General features: G+C 41.3%; 1 protein-coding gene across 3 annotated transcripts in view; it reads right to left on the bottom strand.

Annotated features, from left to right (window-relative positions):
- KCNQ5 (potassium voltage-gated channel subfamily Q member 5) overlaps positions 1 to 26,048 on the bottom strand; it is a 623,719-nt gene that overhangs the window by 132,189 nt on the left and 465,482 nt on the right. The gene's annotated exons all lie outside the window — the stretch shown is intronic.

Raw genomic sequence — 26,048 nt, 5'->3', positions numbered from 1 at the left:
ACGAAAGCGCAGAAAAGATAAAGGAGGACTTAATCGCTCCAAGGGTAAATATTGGAGTGATGGAAAGTAGCTTTGAAGTGGGAGGAGTGAAGTGGGATAAATAGCCTCCCATGGCGATTTTACAAAAAGTCAGCTTGACCTGCTCATCCTCAGTAAAATGTCCTTCCTGCTCCAGGTGGGCGTGCAAGGCCAGGCAGCAACACTCAGACCCCTCGGGGTGCAGCGTTTACTATGCTTCTGGGGTCATCAGGGTTAACCGCTGAGTGAATGTGGATGTTTCATTCAGCCCAGTCCTTCACGCTCGCAGGAAGGTCTGGCCCCTGGGTGTGGACTCTGAGGATCTTTAGAGTCACTCTCCTGGTGCCCTCTTGGGTCAGGACTTGGAGAGAGGGTTGGGGGTTGGCACACGGGTCAGTGGAAGGCATTTCTACCGTTAGATATGTAGGCTGCGTGAGTTTGTGGTTGGCGCACAGACAGCCACAAACTTGTCCTTTTCTGTAGCTATTGGAGAGGAGCGGAAACTAAATATGTTAATACAAACACCAGGCACGTTAAGTGACTAGAAGTCAGTTGCAAAGCAGAATGTACAGTGTAGTCTTACTTAATAAAAAATACATTATACGACTAGGAAAAACATGTGAGGATATACATAGAATATTATTTCTCTCTATGGGTTGAGAGGTGGGATGAGAATGTGGATAAAGGACTTTTCACTTTTGAAGTTATTAAGTTCATTAATCTTGGAGTTTTATAACAATGAAAACATCTTTTGAAATCAGGAAAAAACTTAAAAAAGAGTTAAGTGTGAAAACATCTCTTGGTTTTCATCATTCGGAGGGATTTTCTTCTGAGACAAGTGGTTTATAGACAAAGAAACATTCCTTATATGGCCCTGCTGGATATACATTATGCTTCTATTTCTCATTGTAGTACTACTTCCTCACAAGTGTACAAAGAAAAAGATACAATACCCTACTTACTATGCTAAAATATTAGAAATAGTTGAAATAAATAAATGACTAGTGTGGGTGCAGAAAACACAGACTTGAAATTTACTTTGTGCAGGCATTTTCTTTAGTTTTAAGTTTTTTTCAAATGTCATATTGTTTTAATCCTTGTAACACCAATATCTGTTAGATATTCTAGATGAAAAAAGTGAAACACAGAAAACATATATTGTATCAGTTTTTAAAAATTAGCTATAGAGCGGTTACACTACAGCACCAAAGTATGTTTTTAGTAGACAAAACCTAGAGGAAGTAAAAGAAACCCTGTAGGTCTGAGACAGTTTCAACAACCATGCTCACAGTGAATCATAATCTAAAGATTTTAAGTCACAAAATATGCAAAGGTAACCACAGATTTGATTTAACACCCTTATTGTAATTCGGATCAGAAAGTCAGAATTCAGTGACATGAAGTCATAAGTGAGCAACCAAATGGCACCGATGAGTCAGCAAACAAAAATGCTTCTGCTTGGGTTATAGTCATCCGCTGGAGTTTTGCTGTCGGTACATCTAGCTATTTCCCAGGTTATTATTTTAGAAGTTGTGAGTACTCTTGTCTTATTTTTATGTATGTATGTATGTATTATTTCTGTAGTCCATTACTTAGGAGACTACAGCTTCCACAAGGTTGGATACTTGTATCCCAAGTACCTAGAACAGAGCGGGCACTCAGTAAATGTTTATAGAATAAACTTAAGTTAATAAACATTTACAAGTAGCTTGAGCTTTCTTCTCTTACCACATCAGTGGCTTAATAACTGGAACATCAATCAAAAATACTCTTAAGTTAATCAAACCAGCACGGAATTCTACAGCAATGTAATAATTCATAGCCGTCATTCATTGACATTTATAAAAAGCAAAACTCACTAAGGTTTACCTTTTATAAGCGTGGGTAGGTGTGGCCTTTAAATATGGCCTCATAGGAGGCTCCTAACTGCCCTCCTCCCACAGACACACCACATGAGCAGCTACACATGCAGAAATTCCCTCTGGAGGAAATCCAGAAAGAGAACGCTCACATAAAAACAGCAGGAGAGGCTGAGACGTGGTCACCAGAAACCCCACTCCTAGCACAGTGCCAGACACCCAGAAGGGACCTCAAACTCCTAGCTTCTCCTTGAGAGACTGAGAGTTTGAACCCCACATTTAGCACCCCAATTTTTAAGACTCCTACCAGAGGGATCGGCCCCCCAAACACCTAGCCCTGAAAGCTGTGAGGCTTGCATCCATGAGACACACATACTATAGCCGACAGGGAAGCAGATGTTAGTGGGTGTGAGCCCTGGGCTGTAGAAATCCCCATCTCCCTGTCTTTTCCTGAAAGGATTCTACTTGCCTACTTTACAAGCTGCTGCCACAGGTCAGGCCTCCAATTTAAATGCATCTGGACAGTGACTGCAGTTCTCTCCTGAGGTCACAGGAGCCAGTGGACATGTCTCCTGCCCTCTCCCTCTGGCCTGCTCCAATTTGCCAGTATCCTTCTCGAGGAGTTTTTATGCATATCTAGTGGCCCAGCTTTTGAGGCTGCTGCTTGGGAGAAAAACCTCTGGATCACCTGGCTCTGACAGCCAACAGGGCTTGCATCCAGGAGTCCTACAGGGTTATAGCAAAGAAAGTTCTTAATGGGTTCAGGACCCCGCAGTCCCCCACCCCCATTTCATGGCTGTATATTAATAACTGGGTCCAGTACACAGGGAACTGGAGAAGGAAATGGCAACCCACTTCAGTCTTCTTGCCTAGAGAATCCTGGGGACAGAGGAGCCTGGTGGGCTGCTGTCCATAGGGTCGCACAGAGTCGGACACGGCTGAAGCAACTTAGCATGCATTGGAGAAGGAAATGGCAATCTACTCCAGCGTTCTTACCTGGAGAGTCCTGTGGACAGAGGAGCCTGGTGGGCTATGGGGTCGCACAGAGTCGGACACAACTGAAGTGACTTAGCAGCAGCAGCAACACAGAGGGAGCAGGTGAAATGCCTACCTCCCAGTTTCTCCCTGGATAAGGTCTAATCACATACTTTCCCAGCTGCTGCCTGAGGGTCCAACTTCCAACTGGCCTTCATCCAGAAGATGACTGTGACCCTCTGCTTGAGACACTGATGAGTCTTGGCACATATTTGACCATTGGGAGCCACTAAGACCATGGTGGTTAGACAATTACAAACTTTTCAAAGACAATGAGAAGCAAAGGCTAGGCTAATTGTTGATGTTCATCTCCTATATAAGATCTGTCAGTCAAGACTAGTGTAGGTGGCTATTTTTATCTAATGCACAGAAATTAACAGAGAGTCAAAGAAAATGAAGAAACAAAATAATATGTTCCAAATGAAAGAACAAGACAAACTCCCAGGAACAGATCTTAGTGAAACAGACAACCTAGAAGAAATAGTTAACTTACTAGAAACATATAATCTAACAAGGCTAAATCAGGAAGAAATAGAAACTTTGAACAGGCCAATCACTAACAAAGAGATGGAATCAGTAATCAAAAACCTCCCAGTGAACAAAAAAGTCCAGTCCTTCAGTGATGAATTAAATCATCTGAAGAATAAATACCAATCCTTCTCAAACTCTTTCATAAAAAAACAGAAGTACCTGGAGAAGGAAATGGCAATCCACTCCAGTACTATTGCCTGGAAAATCCCATGGACAGAGGAGCCTGGTAGTCTATGGGGTCGCAAAGAGTCTGACACAACTGAGCGACTTCACTTTCACTTTCACTTTAGACTTTAAGGAGATCCAATCAGTCCATCCTAAATGAGATCAGTCCTGAGTGTTCATTGGAAGGACTGATGTTGAAGCTGAAACTCCAATACTTTGACCACCTGATGCGAAGAAGCGACTCATTTGTAAAGACCCTGATTTGGGAAAGATTGAAGGCGAGAGGAGAAGGGGATGACAGAGGATGAAATGGTTGAATGACACCACCGACTCAATGGACATGAGTTTAGGTAAACTCCAGGAGTTAGTGATAGACAGGGAGGCCTGGTGTGCTGCAGTCCATGGGGCCACAAAAGTCGGACACGAATGAACAACTGAACTGAACTGAACTGAAATGTAGAATGCGATAGGTATTAGCTTTCTTAACTAACATTCTATCAGTAAAATTTAATATTGTTTTGGAGGTGAGAATTATAGTATTGTCATACTGACTGCTTTTTAATCAGGATTTTAGTGCCTGTAACTATTATTTTTAATCAACTCAATGGTACCATTATCTATAGCATCTCTTCTGCATGGAAGGCAGTTTGTTTTATTAGTGGAATTGTTTTGATCCTTAACCAAAACATAGTGTTTTCTGTGTGTTCTGTATTTTTCAATTTTCTGATTAAAAAAAATATATACGTAATATTTTTTGGCTTTTTCTCCTATGCATTCTTGTGTTTAGATAACTTGTCATGCTTTCATTTGCAGAAGATTAGAAGGTTTCAGATGTGTATTTGTGCAGTATTGCATTTCATATTAAGAAGCCAAGTTCAACAAATAAAAATTATCTTTCAGTGGATTCAAAAAAAAAAAAAAACAGAAGTAGAGAAAGCACTTCTGAATTCATTTTACAAGCTCAGTATTACCCTAATAGGCTTCCCTGGTAGCTCAGTTGGTAAAGAATCCACCTACAATGCAGGTGACCGCCTGCAATGCAGGACACCTGCGTTCAATCCCTGGGTCGGAAGATCCCCTCTGGAGAAGGAAACAGCAACCCACTACAGTGTTCATGCCTGGAGAATCTCATGGGCAGAGGAGCCCGGCAGGCTACCGCCCATAGGGTCGCAAAGAGTCGACTAAAGTGACTTAGCAGTAGCCCTAATCTAGTATCAAAACCAGACAGGATTTTGGACCTTGTCCAAAGATAAAAGTACACATCCCTGATGAACATAGATGTAAAAGTCCTTAACAAAATCCTAGGAAACTGAATTCAACAATACATTAATAGGATCATATACCACGATCAAGTAGGGTTTATTCCAGGGATGCAAGGATGGCTCAATATCTGCAAATCAGTGTGATATACCACATTAACAAAAGAAAATTAAAGTGATATAATCAACTCAATAGATGTAGAAAAAGCATTTGACAAAATTCACACACTTTTATGATAAAAGCTCTCAATGAAGTGGATATAGAGGGAATGTACCTCAGCCCATAGTGAACCTCACATTCAGTGCTAAAAAACTGACAACTTTCCCTGTAAGAACAAGTTAAGGATGCTCATGCTTGCCTCTTTTATTCAATATAGTATTGAAAGTCTAGTTAGAGCAAGTAGACAAGAGAAGAAGTAAAAATCACTCAGACCAGAAAGGAAAAAGTAAAACTCACTACTTGCAAATGACAAAGCATTATTTTACTGAAACAAATGTTGGAAATAATGAATAAAGTTGTACGACACAAAATAAATAATTCAAAAATCAGTTGTGCTTCTACACACAAACAACCATTTATCAGGAAGAGAAACTGAGAAAAAAGTCCCATTCATAGGAGCGTCAAAAAGAATAAAATATTTAGGAAGGAATTAAACCAAGGAGGTGGAAAATCTGTTCTGTGAAAACTATAAAACATTGATCAAGGAAACTGAAGGAGACACTAATATGGAAAGATACTCCATGCTGATGGAACAATTCATATTGTTAAATGTCTGTACTACCCAAAGCAATGATTCAATGCAATCTCTGTCAGATTAAAGTGCTTTTTTCCCCCCACAGAAATGGAACATTAGTTCTAAATTTGTATGCAATAACAAAAAAACCCTCTGAATAACCAAAACAACCTTGACAAAGAATGAAACTAGAAATATCACACTTCCTCACTTCATATTATAATACAAAGCTGTAGTAACAAAATAGTATGAAACTGGCATAAAAACACACAAAAGGTCAACGGAAACAGAATACAGAGCCCAGAAATGAAGCCACACATATATATGGACAATTAATTAATGACAGAGGAGCCAAGAATACACAATGGGGAAGGGAAAGAACAGTCTCTTCAGTTGATGGTGTTGAGAAGACTGAACAGCCCCATGCAAGAGAATGAGACTGAACACTATCACACACCACTCATAATAATTAACTCACAATGGGTTAAAAACTTAAATGTAACACCTGAAACTATAAAACTCCTACAAGAAAACAGGGGGTAAGCTTCTTGACACTGGCCTTGGCAATGATATTTTGGGTTTGACGTCAGAAGTGAAGGCAAGAAAAGCAAAAATTAACAAGTGAAACTATAGCAAACTGAAAAGTCCTGTACAGTAAAGGAAACCATTAACAAAATGGAAAGGCAATGAAAGAGAAAAAATGTTTTCAAATCACATAGCTGATAAGAACTTAATATCCATAATATACAAATAACTCATACAACTCAATAGTAAAAAACAAACAAATTAAAAATTGGGCAGCAGATCTGAATAGATATTTTCCCAAAGAAGACATCCAAATGGCAGATGTATTGAAAAGGTGCTCAATGTCACTGATCATCAGGGGATGAAAATAAAAACCTGTTAAAATGGTGATTATCAAAAAGATAGGAGATAACAAATATTGGTGAGGATAGGGAGAAATGAGAATGCTTTTGCTTTGCTGGTCAGAATGTAAATTGGTACAGTCACTATGGAAAACAGTATGGAGCATCCTCAAAAAATTAAAAATAGAACTACTGCAGCAATCCTATTTCTGGGTATATATCCAGAGTTAACTAAAGCAGGATCTTGAAGAGACACCTGCACCCCCATGTTCATTGCAGCATTATTCTCAATAGCCAAGATTTGGAAGCAAGTTGTGTCCATCGATGAATGGATGAATAGATAAAGAAGATCTACCTATCATTATTGAAATATTGTTCATCCATGAGATAGAAGGAAATGCTAATGTCTGCAAAGACATGGATGGACCTTGAGGACAATAAGCTAACTGAAACAATCCAGATAGAGAAAGATAGATACTGTATATCACTCATATGTGGAATCTCAAAAAGTAAAACTCAAAGGAACAGAGACTAGAATCATAGTTACTGGAGGAGGGTAGTGGGGAGAAATGGGGAGATCTTGGTGAAAGATTACAAACTTCCAGTTATAAGGTGAACAAGTTCTGAGGATCTAATGTATAGAATGATTATAGTCAATAATGCTGTATTATATATTTGAAAATTGTTAATAGAGTGAATCTTAAATGTTTCACCACAAAAAAGAAATGGCAATTATGTGAAATGATGCAGTTGTTAACTAATAATCACTTTGCAGCCTATAAGCAGGTCAAATCAATAGATTGTACACCTTAAACTTACACCATGTTTATGTCAATTACATTTCAATAAAGCAGAGTGGAATTTGGGTAGCAACTTAAGCTGCACAAGTAGCTATTTGTCTAAAATGTTTTTCTTTTTGCAACGAAGGAGCATTTAAGAGAAGACAGAACATTTTAGTACAATGTAACAAATACAGACAGCCTTGAGCCTCACTGGCTTCAAATTCCTTTGTTCATCTGTTGGTGTGTGAAGCAGTTAATTAAGGGTCAAGCATTGTCTAGGACACTTGCATTAAAATGAATATTCATTCATTCATTCATCTGATCATCAAACTATTGCAAATATTTATCATGTCCCATCCATGTACCAGGCATTGCTAAATGCTTTATGTGCACCAGTGGTTGTCAGAGGGGAAAGTTTTCCTCCCGGGGGCATTCGGCAATGTTTGGAGTGTATTTGGTTGTTGTAAGTGGGAAGGAGTTGCTACTGCCACCTAGTGGTAGAGACCAGGGTTGCTTCCTAACATTCTGCAACGCCTGGAACAACCCTCTGGTGGCGGGGGGAGGGAAATGACCTGGTCCCAGTGTCAGTAGTGCCAAGGTTGCAAAGCCTTGTGGTCCATCGTTTCATTTAGTCCTCCAAACAGTGCCATAAAGCAGACAGTATCATTGCCATGTCCTCCTTAAAAACAAAGAACTGAGGCTTGCGGGGCTCAACTAGCCAAGGCACAGCATCTACAAGTGGCTGTGCTGGCCCTTACCTGACTCCCGAGCTGTGCCCTTAGGAGTCATGGTGCATCATTCCTTGGATAATGAAAATCAGGGTGAAGTAACTGGAGGGTTTGTGGTCGGGGGGAGGGAGAAAGGGGTAGGCTGCAAAAGCAGGTGGAAACTAAAGCAAGAATAAATTCGTTATTGTATAAAGTGCTCAGGAAAGAAAGAAATGCCCGGAAAATAAAGCAGAAATAAATTATATTAAAACAGACAGTACTTTTATGGATACGTCCATAGAAAATGGGGTTAGAGAAAGAAATAAAGCTGCTAATAAACAAGGAGAAGCACCAAATTACATGAAAAAATAAAAAACATGTAATCTTAATCTCGAGCTCCTAAATGCCCCTCCCAATGAAAACAATTTTGGAAGTAGGGAAGAAACAATTATTGATTATAATTAGCCCATTAGAAATGTGGAATATAGGCTTACGAGGTATTAGGAAGTAGGCTCACATACTCACTGAATCACTTAGTGATTTATGGATTAATTCTTGAGATTTGAGGACACTGCAGATTTGAACAAAATACTAAAGTAATATTTAAGACACATTAAGTATTCAAGATTATTATTACACCCCACTGGAACTTTGCTCTAGTATTAGCAAAATCAATACAAATTGATCACACTGGGCCCTGTGTGCTGCCCTGTGTAGAAGGGATTAATCAGTGAAACACTGAAAAATCCTCATCCAAGGTTATCCTGTCATGGAGTGACAGCTGGGTTAAAGCAATGTTTGAACTTGGTGGGCTGTTTTGTTGCTACAATTACATGCCACAATTCACCTATTAGGGAGTATATTTTAGTACACTTGGCTTAATTTAAAATCATAAAGGGAAGAACTAAATCACATGGATTAAACAATGCACAGATGAACACTTCTAAACTAGTAATTATTAGGAGAGAGAAATTTTCTAGAGGCAAACCACAAACGGGGTTCATCTTGACATTTATAATAGATTTTAACTGGAGACTTTAGGCTTTAAGGTTTTTTGTAAATTATGATAGTGTCTCAGAAAGTTTTGTAACAGCTAACATAAATCTCCCCTTGCACTGTAAGCTCATTTCATCTTGCTGCCTCTGGTCAAAACAGAAGTGCAGCAAATGCTACATTCCTGGCGATTCCATCCTCTCCCACCACGTTTTTTGTTCTAATTCCTTGAGCTCCTTTCAGTGGCCTCACCATAGGCTAAACTTTGGAAAATTTTAATGAACTATCTCATTTAAAATTATAAAAGTAATAGCTGCTATAAAATATCAGAAGTTTAGACATAAGTATAAGGTAAGAAGTAAATTTATGTAATTAGCTACTTCTTTAGTATTGAGCAGTAGATTACTTTAATCTTTGTTACTGAAATGATTCTGAAATGAACAGCCCCATACATAAATTTTTGTAGGTATTCTCTTAAGGATACATTCCTAGAGATTGGATTGCTGGGTTGAAGGTTGGCATGTGCTGTGTTTTGATATCCAAGTGCCCTCCAAATGATGGTACCCAAGTGCTGATTTTTCACTCTCTTTACTAATAAAAAGCAAAAATAACAATAGTAATAAAAATACCTAAAGCTTACTATTTACTGTGTGACATTAAAGGCATAGAATATTAAAAATTTGTGATAGTTGTCAATATGATAGATAAAACATCACCTTTAAAAAAAAAACAGATTCTGAATTTCATGTCATTACGAAGTCAAGTCACCACAAAGGCCTTTGCCTATGATTATAAAAATACTTTCCTAGAGTCTCTTTGGTGTATTGAGATGCTCATCGAGTGAACGCATGTTCTTTGTGGCAGCGGTAGCCAGCTGTCCTCCCCAGAAGCCTGCTCCTCCTCCGAGGTGCAGAACAAGCTCTGGGAAGGGGCTGCCCACCAGGGATGTCATTTCTCATCTGCTCGCTTCCGGGAGTGGGGATGTGACCTGTCCTAACTGATGGATAGTGAATGGAGAGGGCGTGAGCCATGTCCAGGCTGAGGGGACGCAGATGGCCTCAGGGGCTGTCTTCCCATCCGCCAGCTCACATGGGCACTGAGGATGTCCTTAGAGCCAGATGCTGCAGATGACGGGTCCTTGTCAGCCTGGGCCTGAGTGAATGCGCAGGAGCAGGGCCTCTCCACACACCCCAGTCTCCTTGAGAAGCGCCTGCACTGGACTACCGCACAAGTGAGAAATGAACTTTTACTTTGAGAAGTTACTGGAGTTTGAGGATTTGTATAACAATTAGCATGACTTTATCTGAGACGTCTTTGTGTGCTCAGTCGCTCAGCCATGTTCAAATCTTTGCAACCCCATGGACTGTAGCCCACCAGGCTCTTCAGCCCATGGGATTTCCTAGGCCAGAAGATTGGAGTGGGTTGCCATTTCCTTTCCCAGAGACATCTTTAACTTTTATGAAATATAGGTTTGTCTCTATGGAGAAGCAGAGAAATGATCTTGTTTTTTTATCGTATATGATAGTCAGCTTTTCCAGTACCACCTAAATAAAAAGTCTATTCTTTTCCAAATGTTTCCATATACTCACCGAGAGGTCTGTTTCTAGAGCCTTTCTGTTTTATTGCCTACTCCTGCATCTGTATGACACTAGATATTAGGCAGGGTAATATCCCCTCAGTGTCATTCCTTTTAAAAAATTATCAATTATTCTAAGCCTATTTCTTTTCCCAGGTAAATTTCTGAATAAAATGTGTCAGTTAAACCCCAGCATCCTGATGCAGATTGCACGCTGGGTTTGTGGGTGGGCACCTTCTTTCCTGCCTCCCTCACCTCACATCCAGAGAGCTGTTTAGTTCTGAGAGCTATTTAGTCCACAGTCCCTCCCCACTTCCCTCCTTCCTCTGGTCCTGGTTCAGGGTGAGGCTCCCCCTCTCCCAGCCACCCCATGAACTCCGACCAGCTCTTCACGCTCCTGTCTTTGCTTTCTTTAAACTCATGTATTCTATTACTAAATGGTCAGAGTGTTCCTATTACTTCTATGATCAAAACCATTTTTTTTCCAACACTCAGATCAAAAATCAAATTCTGTTGCCTGGCTTCAAAGTGCCCGACAAAATGCTGCAGCTCTTTCTGGAAGACTCTTCTCCTTCCCCGTACAGCCAGCCCTCAGCTGCTTCGAGAGCTCAGCCCAGGCGTCAGGCTATCGAGGGTGTGGTTGTGTACTGGTGCCTGGAGCTCTGCGTGCACGCTGTCACACTCACTATCCCTTCAGCAGTCATCTGCTAGCCCGCCTGTCTCTTCCAGAAACTTCAGTAGGCGACTGAAGGCAGGCAAAGCATTTCTTTTTTGTTGTAAACTCAGTGTCTGTTCAGTACCTGCCATAGTACAGATGCTCAGTACTGATCTGATGGATATTTCCTTGATGGGTTATTTTCTTACAGTGAGCACACAGAGTAACATTTTATAATATCAAGGGTCTTAGAAATAATAGTTAGATAGCCCACATTTTGCAGTTGAGAAGCACAAGTATACAAAATATAGAAAAGTTAAAAATGTGCTGAAAAACCCCACATAGATTGAAATGCAATATTGTAAAGTAATTAGCCTCCAATTAAAATAAATAAATATATTAAAAAAAACTTCAAAGAAATATTTGCAACATATATGATGATGGCCAAAGGATTCCTATCCTTAATGTGTAAAGATAATATGAAAATATGCCGGTAGAAAATTGGACAGGAGGCATAAATATAAATTTAACCCCAAGAAAAAGTAAAAATGGACAATAGGTATGTGGAAAGAAGTTCTTTAGCATTTCTAGCTTTGAAATTTAAAATAGTAGCAAGGTACCATTTTAATCTATGAAACGGACAGCATTTTTTTTTTAAAAAGTCAATATTTACGAAGAGGAGGAGGAAAAGTTTTCTCATGAAGATTTTATGTAGAAATAAAATGGTTTAACTTTGTGGGGGAGGGAACTTTAGAATTATAGGCCAAAAGTATTAATTATCTGGGGGCTTTCCGGATGGCTCAGCAGTAAAGAATCCGCCTGCAATGCAGGAGATGTTGTAGACTTGGGTTTGATCCCTGGAGGAGGGCATGGCAACCCACTCCAGTATTTTTGCCTGGAGAATCCCGTGGACAGAGACTATAGTCCCTAGGGTTGCAAAGAGTAGGACATGACTGAAGCATGCATTAATTTACAATGCATGCATTAACTATTTGAACCCTATCCTTTCAGTACTTGTACTTCTAGGAATTTAGCCTAATGAAAAAAATCATAGATGTCAATAGGTTCATTATAATATTATTAAATAATATAAAAATTTAGATTCTAATTCAAATCTCTAACAAAAATGGATTCATCAGAAACAATCCAGTGCCTCTGTTCCAGAGCATGGACTACAGAATCCATCTGCCTCGGTTCCAGCCCTGGCTCCTTCTCTTACTAGCTGGGCAGCTGGGGGTAAGTTACTGAATCTCTGTGTGCCTTAATTTCTTTATTTGTAAAATAGGAATCATAAAAGTGCCTCTATCACAGAGATGTGGTTAGCACATTCAAAAGGTCTTTGTTCAGTGTTAGCCCGTAATAAATTTTATCCAACTTCTATCGTTGTCGTTGTTCAGTTGCTAAGCTGTGTCTGACTCTTTGTGACCCCATGGACTGCAGCACCCCCAGCTCTCCTGTCCTCACTATCTCCCGGAGTTCGCTCAAACTCATGTCCATTGAGTCAGCAGTAGCAGTATCACCACCGTGGATAACTACATAACCACAAACCTCATGTTTTAGAAGGATGTTGATGAGATAGGTAGGATACACAGCAGGATGTTAAGTTGCTACCAATTTTGCCTCCAACAGATTATGTGTTCTTATATATAAAACTAAATACTTTGAGTACCTATACCTGCATGCTAACAGTGATTCTCCTTGGGTGGTGGGATTAGTATAAAGTTCAGTTTCTTTCACCCCACTCTAGTACTCTTGCCTGGAAAATCCCATGGGCAGAGGAGTCTGGGAGGCTGTAGTCCATGGGTCGCTGAGGGTCGTACATGACTGAGCGACTTCACTTTCACTTTTTACTTCCATGCATTGGAGAAGGAAATGGCAACCCACTCCAGTGTTTTTGCCTGGAGAATCCCAGGGACGGGGGAGCCTGGTGGGCTGCCGTCTATGGGATCGCACAGAGTCAGACACGACTGAAGTGACTTAGCTTAGCTTAGTTTCTTTAGACACGTCTACTTTGTCCAAATGACCTATAATAAGCCTTTGCTGCTTTTGTAATGAGAATAAAGAGAATTATTAGTTATTTAAAATAGAAGCTATTGGCCCAGGAAGGCCGGCCACTGGCCAAGGGAGTCGGTGGTGAGAAGGGGTGTTTGCTGGTGTCCCTGGTATACGGGCTCCTCAGGGTGCTCAGTGCACAGAATTGATTCCAGCCCGTCTCCAGAATAGCCTTCTGCGGAGGGTCATCAGTGTGGACCTAGCAAGACAGCCCGGGTCCTCCTAGTGCTGTCCTTTCCAGGGTGTGGACCCTCGGGCCTACTGACCGTGCCGGGTCTCAGGGTCTTCACTTGAAAGTAGGGAACAGAGCCACTCTCCCCCAGGGCTGTTGTGGGGATTCAGTGACGTAATACACAGAAAGCCCGGGTCTGCCTCACTGTGCCTGACATCAGGTTACCGCCTTGGCTTAAAACAATATTTTACACAGACACACACACACACCAAACTTTACAGATGAGTAACTTGGTACCAAGAAGTTTCAAGAATCTTATCCAAGGTCTTAGCTAGTACATGGGGCCAAGAATCAAAGCCATGGTTTTGGCTTTTTATATGTCTGGTTCTAAAGTGCTTATACTTTATTCCATGCTTCCTTCTTGATAACCTTTCTCTTGTAAAAAGATCGGTGAACAGGGATGTAGGCAAGCCTTAAGTATGAAAACCCATGGAGTAATGGATTACTAAGGGTAGGGAATATAACTACTTGTAAATGGTGAACATTCAGGTAAATTTAAAGGAAATCTTATATTAACCAGTTTTTATCTTTTAGGTTGTCCCAATAGGACAGAAGACTAACAGAGTAGTGGTCAGCTGTCCTGTCTACATGGGACAATTTCTGCATGAATTTGTAAGTTTTCAGTGTACCATCAGTTCAGTTCAGTCACTCAGTTGTGTCCGACTCTTGGTGACCCTGTGGACTTCAGCACGCCAGGCTTCCCTGTCCATCACCAACTCTTGGAGCTTGCTCAAACTCATGTCCATTGAGTTGGTGATGCCATCCAATCATCTCATCCTCTCGTCCCCTTCTCCTCCTGCCTTCAGTCTTTCTTAGCATCAGGGTCTTTTCCAATGAGTCAGTTCTTCGCATAAGGTGGCCAAAGTGTTGGAACTTCAGCTTTAGCATCAGTCCTTCCAATGAATATTCAGGACTGATTTCCTTTAGGATTGACTGGTTTGATCTCCTTGAAGTCCAAGGGGACTCTCCAGCATCTTCTCCAACACCACAGTGTACCATGCCAGATGCTTTATTGCAAACAGAACATCAGGTCAAGGAGGAACTGAAATTTTGTGGCCTTTGAATTTTCCTTGTGAATACAACATTCTAACTTCTCAAAAGGAACAGAGGTATAAAGTGTAGAAGCATAAGAAGCTTGAACTGCGCTTGCTTCACCATCAGTTCTCTTAAAGCTGGATTCCCTGTCTTCACAGCGAGATGGACCGAACTGGAAAGGGTCCAGGACGCTTCCTGACTCCGGTTTCTATAACTCTAGGCAGTACATTCTTTCTTTGGAGACTAAATGGTTCAGTGATGAAGCATCATCAGGAGTTTTGGAAATGAGCTTTCTTAAGTGTTAAGGCAATTCATTCATTCAGGCAGTAGTTCACCCACCAAACACCTTTCAGCGCATGTCTGTTATGAGCCGAACACAGGGGATAGAGCAGTGAAGAAAACAGATGTTTTTCTGTCCTCAAGGAGCTAATGTTCTGTAACACAGTGTAGACTGACGTTGTCCAGATGAATAAGGGCAGAGTCCAAGATGCAGGAGCGACAGAGAATCTTGAGAGAGAGCAAGCAGGGCAAGGGGTGGGGTCACAGGGTTAACAGGTCACAGGGGTGCTTTTGGGTCTGGGGGCTGTCTCTGAGGTGATGTCATAGGAATCCAGGGTCCAGTGCAGTGACGGGGTGGCCATCACCCCATCTGGGGGGAGGCCCTCCAGGCAGGAGGTGCAAAGACCCAGAGGTGGAAGTGTGGTCATGTGCTTGAGGGGAGGTGAGGGGGTGGCTCTGGCCCGATCAAGGCAGCTTTAGGAAGAGTTTAGCTGGCAATGGCACCCCACTCCAATACTCTTGCCTGGAAAATCCCATGGACGGAGGACGCTGGTGGGCTGCAGTCCATTGGGTCGCTGAGTCGGACACGACTGAGTGACTTCACTTTCACTTTTCACTTTCATGCATTGGAGAAGGAAATGGCAACCCACTCCAGTACTCTTGCCTGGAGATCCCATGGACGGAGGAGCCTGGTAGGCTGCAGTCCATTGGGTCGCTAAGAGTCGGACACGACTGAGAGACTTCACTTTCACTTTCACTTAGCTGTCCTTCCAGGTGTGGTGGGGTTCGGGTGTGGGATCAATCCCACTTGTGTCTTCCAAGGTCATTTTGGTTGCCTTTGGAAACCAGATCCAGAGGGGGCTGGATGACATGAGTGAAGGTTAGGAGGCCACTGGCGTGGTCCAGCCCGAGGGCAAGAGCAGCCTCAGAGGAGCCAGGGAAAGTGTGGAGGACCCAGGCAGGGGGCAGACTTGGGACATGCGAAGGAGGAGGTGTCAGGACCCACTGCAGGGCTGATTGTGGGGTCTGACACAAAGAAGGGGCTCTGAGGGTGACTTTAGGATTTCTGGCCTGAGAAACTGGGTGAGTAAAGCCTGTCGGCTGAGATGGGGGGCTGTTGTTGACAGAAGGGGCAGAAAGGGGGGCTCTTTGAGGGGTATGGGTAACAGGGCTGCTTGAGATCCCTCCAGACACTGGAAGACAGTATGGGGAGGCTGGAGCGGGGGCAGATGTCAGGGGTGCAGACGCAGGTGTGCTGAGGTCTGATCTAGTCCTGTGGTGCCACGGGACTAGCCTCACACTGGACCTTCCGCTTCACAGTGTGATCACAGACATCTCACTTCAGAGGTGGGTACAGCTGGGAGGATGTGTGGAAGCTGTGCTTCTATGTTTATGAAGCAGGGAAGAAGCATATGTCCTTTGAGAACTGCTGTGAATGAGCAGGAGGCAAACACATCCTACTGAAGGCACCCCTGAGGGTCCTGAGTAAATCACCTGGGTGTAATCCCATGAGCTCTCCATCCATCAGGAGGATGAATCATCAGGGGTATTTCTGGATGATTCAGAATGTGTTCCAGGGCCGTGACCTGTTGGCCTTATGTGGTGTTCCTTTATATAGAAAGCACAAGAATGACTTTCCGAAACTGCAGTTTTGCACACATCTGAGGAAGCTGTGTAAAACCATCACCTGGTACCTATTTTCATGCCTACCAGACGGCAACCGTGCAGTCACTTCCAACTCAGCAGGGCTCACACCGGTATTTGACTACAAGTCTAAAAAAAGATTTGGATTGCCACCAATGAAAGCTCACGGCTGAAACTTCTGCTGGAAATCCCCTTTGGCCCCACGATGAAATCCGATGCTCGGATATCCTCTTCAGTGTGGTAACCTGAGTGTTTATGCTCCAAGAGCGAAACAATGATGTCATTACAGGTGTAACTTTACCAAGTGAAAACAAAATATCCAGTGTCCCTTTTGGTTCCTACTCTAAGGCATTACATGATACTGACCCTTTGACTCTTGGCAGCCAGTTGTATTTACTAGCATTGGGAAATGTAATTTTTCTTTGAGAAATCTGATACTTATTTTCAGATGGCATGCAGGTTTTGATTAATCATTGCCTACTACTAAAATTTCTGAAAGCATGTCTTTCGGAAGTTCTTTGAACAGACTGTGCTATTTGGATTTTGCAGGTGGAGATGTCATTTCAGTAACCAAATGTCAGTAACCAAAAGACACCTGTGGGTGGGAACTGATTCTGAGTACCATCCAGGGATTTTGAGAATTACCCGGTACACCTGACTTTCAGTCTTTTTCAAGGCACAGTTTCTTATTTTTTAGAAATAAGAAATAGATACAGTTTCGGCTGCTGGATAATCCTTAGGGATAAACACTGGGGTGTGAAAATGGACTTTTCCTTCTGTGAAGAATGAAAAAAAAATGGTGCTTTAAAAGAGTGAATTTGAGTAAATATAAGCCATAAATAAACACTTGACATGCATAATTTTGAAAATCCTACTTGGTGCCATGTGCAGATTATATCCATCTTTTTAGGGGGATTATTAGTCAAACGGACCACGATTAATTACAGACCTGAGTTCCATCCTTAATGATCAATGCTTGGCAAAACTCATCCTCGTTGGCACTAGATAAAGGGCAGGTTTTAGAACTTTCTAATTTCATATTTGCTTTTATGAAGTCTATAAAGTATACTGCTGTTCTTATCTGTGATTAAAAGGTAAGAAATGGAGTCCCAGGCTGGTTCAAGATGACAGAGTAAGTTATTCCCAGAGATAGGGTTAGAACTCATGGTAATGACATGAGTCTCAGCTCTGACTGTGGGACGAGTTGCTTCCCGACAAATCCTGAAGTCACGAGGATGGATCCCACGCTGGGCTCTCTTTCTTTCTATTATCAATCCCTTCCCTACCATCAAGAGCTTTTTGAACAAGACATGCTCTGTTTAGAGGAGAACAAAAAACAAGGTTTATTGAAAACACGTGGTGATACCACCTTGGGGATGCATCGGGACAGGCTATATTCCCACAAGCGAACTGTGGAGAAGCAGAAAAAAAAATGTAATTAAAAAATGGTTTCAGATGTGCACATTTTAATGTTGTGACCAGTAAAGATTCCAGAAACCACAGAAACTTGGTAGGAGATGGATTCTGAAGTCACACGATGGCAAAGTCCTGAGGATTAGCTACACTACTTTGATCTTCACATTCCAAACACAGATTTGGAGTCTGTGGTAGGAGCTAAAATCAAATATTTCAAACATTTTGTAAAAGGCAGCAGTAAAAAGTTTGAGAAAACAGTAGCAGAAGATCACCCTGTTAAGGAGCCTGTAATTACAAGCATGAAAAATAAGCACTTTATTAAAAAATTACATTCACATGACCAAATGAAGCAACTACATTAAAAAAAATACAGGCAAAAATGATCTTTCTGAAAACTCTTGTTACCTGAGGTAAAGGTGCTACCCTTTCCTTGCATTGCTTGGATAACTGCCACAGTTCCGCTTCATTCTCTATATTGTGTTTCCCTTGCGTATGTATAGGATGAGACTGCGGGGGAGGTGAGGTTGTGCAGGTGAATGCCTCATAGCTTGTGACTGTTTTGAATTTTTTATTCACTCAATGCACACTTATTGTGGTCAGAAGCTGCTAGGACCTGGGGTTTTGATAGTAAAGGGCGTGGGCAGGGTAGACGAGACCAATGCCCTCCACTCACCCAGAGGTGAAAGGACAGCTGGCAAGATGGACTGCGGAAGTTAACACAACCAGGGTGATGCCTGTTCAGACAGCAGCAGGGCAGGCGCAGGGAACCTGGTTCAGGGCTGAGGAAGCCCTTCTGGGGGAAATGAGGGTTAAGCACAATGAACAACCAGTCAAAAATAAAGCTACAACCACCCCGCGCCCCCTGCCCTGAATATCCTTCAGGGACCGTAACAGCCATTTCTGAAATGATCACATCTAAAGAGCTCTAGATATGATCATTTCAGAGATGACTGTGCTACGGACAGAGGAGCCTGGTGGGCTACAGTCCATAGGTTCAAAAAAAGAGTAGGATAAGACTTAGTGACTAAACAATGACAAAGACCTCTAGACTCAAAAATACCTACAGTGGTTCCTTCCCCCACTCCTCCTCTTTTAAAATGAAATTTATTCTTATTAAAGACATATGGACTCAAACTCTAGGAATTTAGTAGTGAGGGAGATGATTTAAGAAAAAGCAATCAACAAAAAACGTAACAAGAAGTCTTACTAAGTTGGTAATTGTTTCTGATTGCATTTGTCAGTTCTAGGATTGTTCACTTTGTTCCTATTTAATATCTTTAGCTGAACATTTTTATTCTGAAAAAAATCTTCCATTTTTTTTAACAAATAACTGGATAAATAAATAGCAATGTATCTACTTTATTTTTCTCTTACACAAAACGTAGCACACTATGTATGTAATATTGCAGCATCTTTTTTTTCTTTCAGTTAATACATCTTGGGTCCTTCCATATCTAACCAAAAGATCATCTTTATTCAGCTCTATTTACTGCTGCTGCTGCTGCTAAGTCGCTTCAGTCGTGTCCGACTCTGTGCGACCCCATGGACTGCAGCCTACTAGGCTTCTCCGTCCATGGGATTCTCCAGGCAAGAATACCGGAGTGGGTTGCCATTTCCTTCTCCAGCTCTATTTACTACTTACTACAAATTGGTGAGACTGTCAGGAAGGAGAATTCCTGGGGCACAGAGTAAACTCCATGTAATTTTAATGGTAGTGACACTTTCCATAAGGGTGACACCACTTTGCACTCCTGTTTCCTCACCGTCTCACTAAAAAAGTAACTGGATTTTGCCGATCTGACAGGTGAGAAAATGCTGCCTTTTTGTATTTCTTATGAGCGAGACTGTGTTTACAGGGCACATGGGTATTTCTTTGGCTGGGAACTGTCTGTTCATATTCATTTGCTATCTTTTATTTTCCTCTGGGCTGCTGGATTTTTCTTCTGGATTTCTAGAGCTGCTTATAGTTTAAGATGATTAACTTTTTGTCTCTGATAGGTGTTGTATATATTTTCCTGCATTTGTCTTTTAACCTTGCTTGTTTTACTTTGTTCTATCATACAGTATTTTTGATTTTATGTAATCTAATTATATCTTTAAAAAATTTTATGTAGCGTAAGTTTATCAATGTTTTCTTCTATGGTCTCTATATTTTCAGTCACAGTTAAAAAGACCTTCTTGGTTCCAAGATTATATGACAATTTACCCATTTCTGCCATCCAATATTTATTTACATCTTTGATTTATTTGGAATTTATCTTGGAATATGATAAGATAAATATGGATCCAACCTGATCTTCTTCCAAATGAGTAATTAGTTGTTCTAACATTGCTTATACCCAGAGTGGTGATGGAGCTGAAATTCATGAATGTGTGGAGTTGTTACTAACTTTTGAGAAAATGACTTTTCTGTTGATTACGATGGAAGATTCACTGGGAGATTTTGAGACGGGTTTTGAAGGTTTTAAGAATAGTTTTAAGAATTGGGGGATTTTTTTTTTTAAAGCTGCACTGTGATCCTACAGTCTCACTGCTGGGCAAATATCCAGAGAAAACTCTACTTCAAAAAGATACACATGCAATGTTCATAGCAGCACTATTTACAATAGCCAAGATATGGAAGCAGCCTAAATGTCCATCAACAGAGGAATGGATAAAGAAGATGTGGTACATATACACAATGGAAGATTACTCAGCCACAGAAGAGAATTAAATAATGCCATTTGTAGCAATATGTGTGGATCTACAGATGATCCTACTAAGCAAAGTAAGTCAGATAAAGGCAAACGTCATACAGTACCACTTATACGTGAAATCTGAACAAATGATATAAATGTACTTATTTACAAAACAGAAATGGACACAGTCACAGAAAACAAATGTATGGTTACCACAGGGGAAAGGGAGGAGGGATAAATTAAGAATTTGGGACTCACAGATACACACTTCTATACATAAAATAGATAAGCTACAAGGACCTACTTATAGAATAACGAACTATATTCAGGATCTTATAATAACCTATACTGGAAAAGAATCTGTAAAAAGAATACATATATTCTTATATATGGGCTTCCCTGGTAGCTCAGTTGCAATGAGCTACTGCAATGCAACTGAGCTCCTGCAATGCAGGAGATCCTGGTTCAATTCCTGGGTTGGGAATATTCCCTGGAGAAAAGATAGGCTACCCACTCCAGTATTCATAGGCTTCCCTGGTGGCTCAGATGGTAAAGAATCCACCTGCAATGTAGGAGACCTAGGTTCAATCCCTGGGTTAGGAAGATCCCCTGGAGGAGGGCATGACAACCCACTCCAGTATTCTTGCCTGGAGAATCCCATGGACAGAGGAGCCTGGCAGGTATAGTCCATGGATGGATTCACAAAGAGTCAGACATGACTGAGTGACTAAGCATAGCACAACATTCATATATATATATATAACTGAATTACTTTGCTGTATACCTGAAATTAATAAATCATTGTAAATTACACTTCAATAAAAATGGTTAAAAAAAGAATAGGGGATTTTTGAAAGGTGTGGGATCAGGGAGAACAAATGTTTGTTTACATTACATCAGGACTATGATTATTGGGTCCAAAGTTTGGTGACAGCTTTAAGCACTTTATCCTGAGGGATTCAGATTTGAGGCTTGATGTGATTATAAGTATCCTTTAGCACAGGGGTCCCCAACCCCTGGGTCATGGGCCAGTACTGTTCGGTGGCCTGTTATGAACATGGTCACACAGCAGGAGGTAAGTGGTGGGTGAGCAAGTGAAATTTCATCTGTATTTACACACACTCTCCATTGCTAGCATTACTGCCTGAATTCTGCCTCTAGTCAGATCAGTGGCTGAAATTAGATCCTCATAGGAGTGTAAACCCTACCGTGAACTGCGTATGTGAGAGACCTAAGTTGAGCACTCCTTATGAGAATCATCTTGAAACCATCAGTGGAAATATTGTCTTTCATGAAACCAGTCCCCGGAGCCAAAAAGACTGGGGACTGCTGCTTTAGCAGGAAAGTACAATTAGTATTTGTTTCAGTAAAATGTGCTTGAATAAGGATTTCCTACAAAGTAAAGTTAGATTTAGGTAATGGTCCTTCAGGAATTTGTATAGCATTGGTTTTTTTACATTAATTAGTCTCTCAACACTTCATCTACATAAGCATCAAATTTGCATTCATTTACTAGAGCATGAAGAACTGCTCCTTAATGGACTATATTTTCACTTATTTCTTGACCCAAGTAATCAAATATGAATTTCAGAAACTTCTGCTTATTAGAATAATTTTCATAGAAAAACAGAAGTAGAAACATTTTCTATGAAAGTAGTGAATGTCAATATGGATGTAAGTTACTGTCGTGAAGTATTCTAGGCATTTCTGTATTTTAAAAGAAATAGCTAGACACTGGAAACTGTTTGGTAGCTTCTGATAAAGTCAAACACCATTGGAGCCAGTAACCCCACTCCTGGGTATCTATCCTAGAGAAATAAAAACTTATGTTCATACAAAGCCTCTACATAAATGTTCATGACAGCTTGATTTATAAATAGAAACGACCTGACCATCTGGTCATCTGGCCAGATGACCTTTAACAGGTAAATGGATAAACTGTGTAATCCATAGCATGGAATACCGCTGCTGCTGCTGCTAAGTCGCTTCAGTCGTGTCTGACTCTGTGCGACCCCATAGACAGCAGCCCACCAGGCTTCCCCATCCCTGGGATTCTCCAGGCAAGAACACTGGAGTGGGTTGCCATTTCCTTGTCCAATGCATGAAAGTGAAAAAATAAAGTGAAGTCGCTCAGTCGTGTCCAACTCCTAGTGACCTCATGGACTGCAGCCCACCAGGTCCCTCTGTCCATGGGATTTTCCAGGCGAGAGTACTGGAGTGGGGTGCCATCACCTTCTCTGATGGAATACTAGTCAGCGATAAAAAGGACTGAACTACTGTTATTTGCAATGACTTACATGGAGCTCAAGAGTATTATACTGAGTGAAAAAAAAAGCAATTTTAAGACTGAATTTATGACTGTATGGTTGCATTTACACAACAATCTAAAAGTGACAAAATTACAGTGATGAACATATCCGTGATTCCCAGGAACTGGGATTTTTTTGGGAGGAGTGACTTTAAAGGGATAGCACCTTGAGTTTGTTTAGGGGGGTGGGAAGGATCTGTGTCTTGATGGTGGTGATGGTTCAATTAACCTGTACATGTGGTAAAATTTCATTGACTGCAGGCAGAGACTGGTGAAATCTGAACAAGGTTTGCAGTTTAGTCAGTAACACATCCAATCCACTTCCTGTTTTTGGTAATTGCACTAAACTCATGTGAGATGCCATCAATAGGGGAAGCTGGCTGAAGGATAGTTGCATGCAGGGTAACTCTCTCTACTCTTTTTGAAACTTTTAAGTAAGTCTACAATTATTTCAAAATGAAAAGTTGTAAAAAGGGCCAGATCTTAGGAAGATGACTGCTGGGAAAAGGAACTGCATTTTTTGATACTAACATCTATTTTCTTCTTGGCTTCACATTAGCTAGTGTCTCCAATGGGGACAGGACCCAAACCTCATCACATGGTTTATTTATTTTTTCCTGTTGCATTGCACGTGAGTGATGCAGGGAGATAACGTGGTACCACAGAAGGATGTCTTGAGCATATCTCACTTTCTTGCTCTTTTTTGTTGTTCTGACTGTTTTACTTATATGCAGTGTGACCCTTGATAAGACCATTAATCTAAGGCTCACATTTTCAATATGTAAAATGGAGATCATCATCTTTTTCAATTTTAATAAGAAAGTCAATCCTAAAGGAAATCAACCCTGAATATTCACTGGAAGGAGTATGCTGAAGCTGATGCTCCAATACTTTGCCAACTGATGCAAAGAGCCAACTCATTAGAACAGACCATGATGCTGAGAAAGATTGAAGGCAAAAGGGGAAGGGGACGACAGAGGATGAGATGGTTGGATGACATCACTGACTAAATGGACATGAATTTGAGCAAATACCAGGAGATAGTGAAGGACAGGGAAGCCTGGTGTGCTGCAGTCCATGGAGTCACAAAGAGTTGAACATGACTGAGCAACTGAACAACAGTGAGGGTTATATGAGATCGTTCATAAATATGATTTATACTTTAAACCATAAAATTTTATTTGTGTTCATGTAACATCAAGTAGCCCAAGTTCTAACCTCCTGTTATATTCAGCTTTAAAGGCAGATTTCTTATCTAAACACACCTCTTAAACTATTGTCTGTTTTGTAATGTGTTTGTAGGAAATAGACAATAGATAGTCCAGGAAGTTCAAAGCCACCGTGGATTGGTGTGAAAGTAATCAAAAGTCAACAATGAAGCAAAGGCTCACTCATCTCTTGTTTTAAGGAAGGTGGTGAGTTGAGCATTTAATCCAATGTGGTTGTTTCTTTTGACCCAAAGGAGTGTTGAGGGGGAACTATGCACTCTTTTTTTCCTCTTATTATTATCGTTATTTAAAAAAAAATCCATAAGTTTTATTTCTGACAAAACTGTGGTTCTGCAGCATTTCCAAGTTGAAGCTTTGCTTATGTGTCAAAGCGAGAAGAATCAAGCAGTCCTTTGCCAGTTGTGGCCATGGCATCAGCATCATCTCTCATGGCAGGAAAATCACCTAGAACTCACTGGAAACCTGCATCTCGACAGGAAGGTTGCTGATCTACATCACGTGGTCTCCTGCCAACCTGCTAATAAATTCATTTTTCCTGCTCCCTCGTTATTCTTCCGTGTGTAGATTAAGTGGATTATACTGTAATTAAATTTGACTCTCCAGAGATGGGGTGTTAGAGCTGGGAGCCAGGGGAAGTCAGCTTTCCGCCCCAGTCCTGTGGCTGACTTGGGGGTTAAGCAGGGAGCACTCCCCCATGGAGCCTCAATTTTACTGTTTCTCATGAGAGAGAAGCAACATCTCAGAGGGACACAGTGCTGCTTGATGAGCTCTATCTTCTAACCGAGCTCCAAATTCCGTTATAGGAAGGTACTCTTTGAAGAATTAAAGATGCATTTTACTGCAGTTGAGCCTCTTAATAGGGATGAAGCTTTAAAATCTAATTTTAAAAGCCGCCCACTACACAGCACATTATCCATGCTCTCAAATGCTGCACTCAGCTGTGCACGGGGCCGCTCACTCTGTGGTATTTATTAAAAATAAAACACAAGCCCTGCAAAAATGTGCCAGGAACATCTCCACAGCCGCACACAGGGGCTGAATTGCTCAACTTCCACTGGGGTGAGAGGGGCTCCTGCTGGCAAATTCCAAGCAGCACTCAGAAAACTGACCTTATAGAGACAGTAATGCCTCCTATTGATCGTAAGTCTTCAGATAACAGCTCAACGCAGCAAGGGACCATTTCTCAAAGGAAATAAATCATCTTTAATGAAATAAGTCTGCCTCACAGCCATCACTGAGTGGATGCTGCAAAGTCCTTTGCTCAGAGGCCCCTGGGAACTGCTTCCTGGTGAGATTTTCCAAGGGGAATGTGAGAGCTCTCATAACATTCTCCTAATTCCTGCTGCTCAAAGGAAAAACACATTTTCTTTTCAGTTTGGACATTTCATGTTTCTATATAGATGGGCAGATACATAGATGTAAGGGTAGATACACAGATGTGTGGAAAAGTCAAAGGGACAGGTTTATATTTTTCTGGATGGATAATGATTTATATATTCCAATATGAAGTTCAAACAGGTATAGACAGATGACCAAGAGACCTAGGGCCTTATATAGCCATATTTCTTGTTGCCTGATCAAAATGTTGTGTTTTTAACCTAAATATTTATCATTAGGCCCAACAGTCATCAATTGGACCTCTGCCTAGTGGCCCATCTTAGACACTACTTCATCTCAGGCAACTAGATGGCCTCATGTGGCCCCCACGGCCCCTGGGAGTGGCCATCTGTCCATCACCTACCACACCGAGCTCACTGAGCTCTGGCCACAGTGACCATGTGTCTCTTCCTGGTACAGGCCGAGCTCCCTTGGTCTCAAGAACCTTTGCATTGCCTGCTCTCTGGCCTGGAAAGACCTCTGCCCACATCTCATCAATGGCTCCTGTAATACTCAGGTTGACTTGAGTGCTCACTCCTTAGAAAGGCTCCCTTGGACCCCTCAATCTAAAGGAACTCCTAATCTCTCTGTTCATTTTCTTCATTGCATTCTCTGTAG

The sequence above is a fragment of the Bos mutus genome, chromosome 9 (assembly GCF_027580195.1).
Source record: "Bos mutus isolate GX-2022 chromosome 9, NWIPB_WYAK_1.1, whole genome shotgun sequence".
Lineage (NCBI taxonomy): Eukaryota > Metazoa > Chordata > Mammalia > Artiodactyla > Bovidae > Bos > Bos mutus.
The sequence above is the reverse complement of the archived record's forward strand: the minus strand, read 5'-3'. Positions and strand labels throughout refer to the sequence as shown.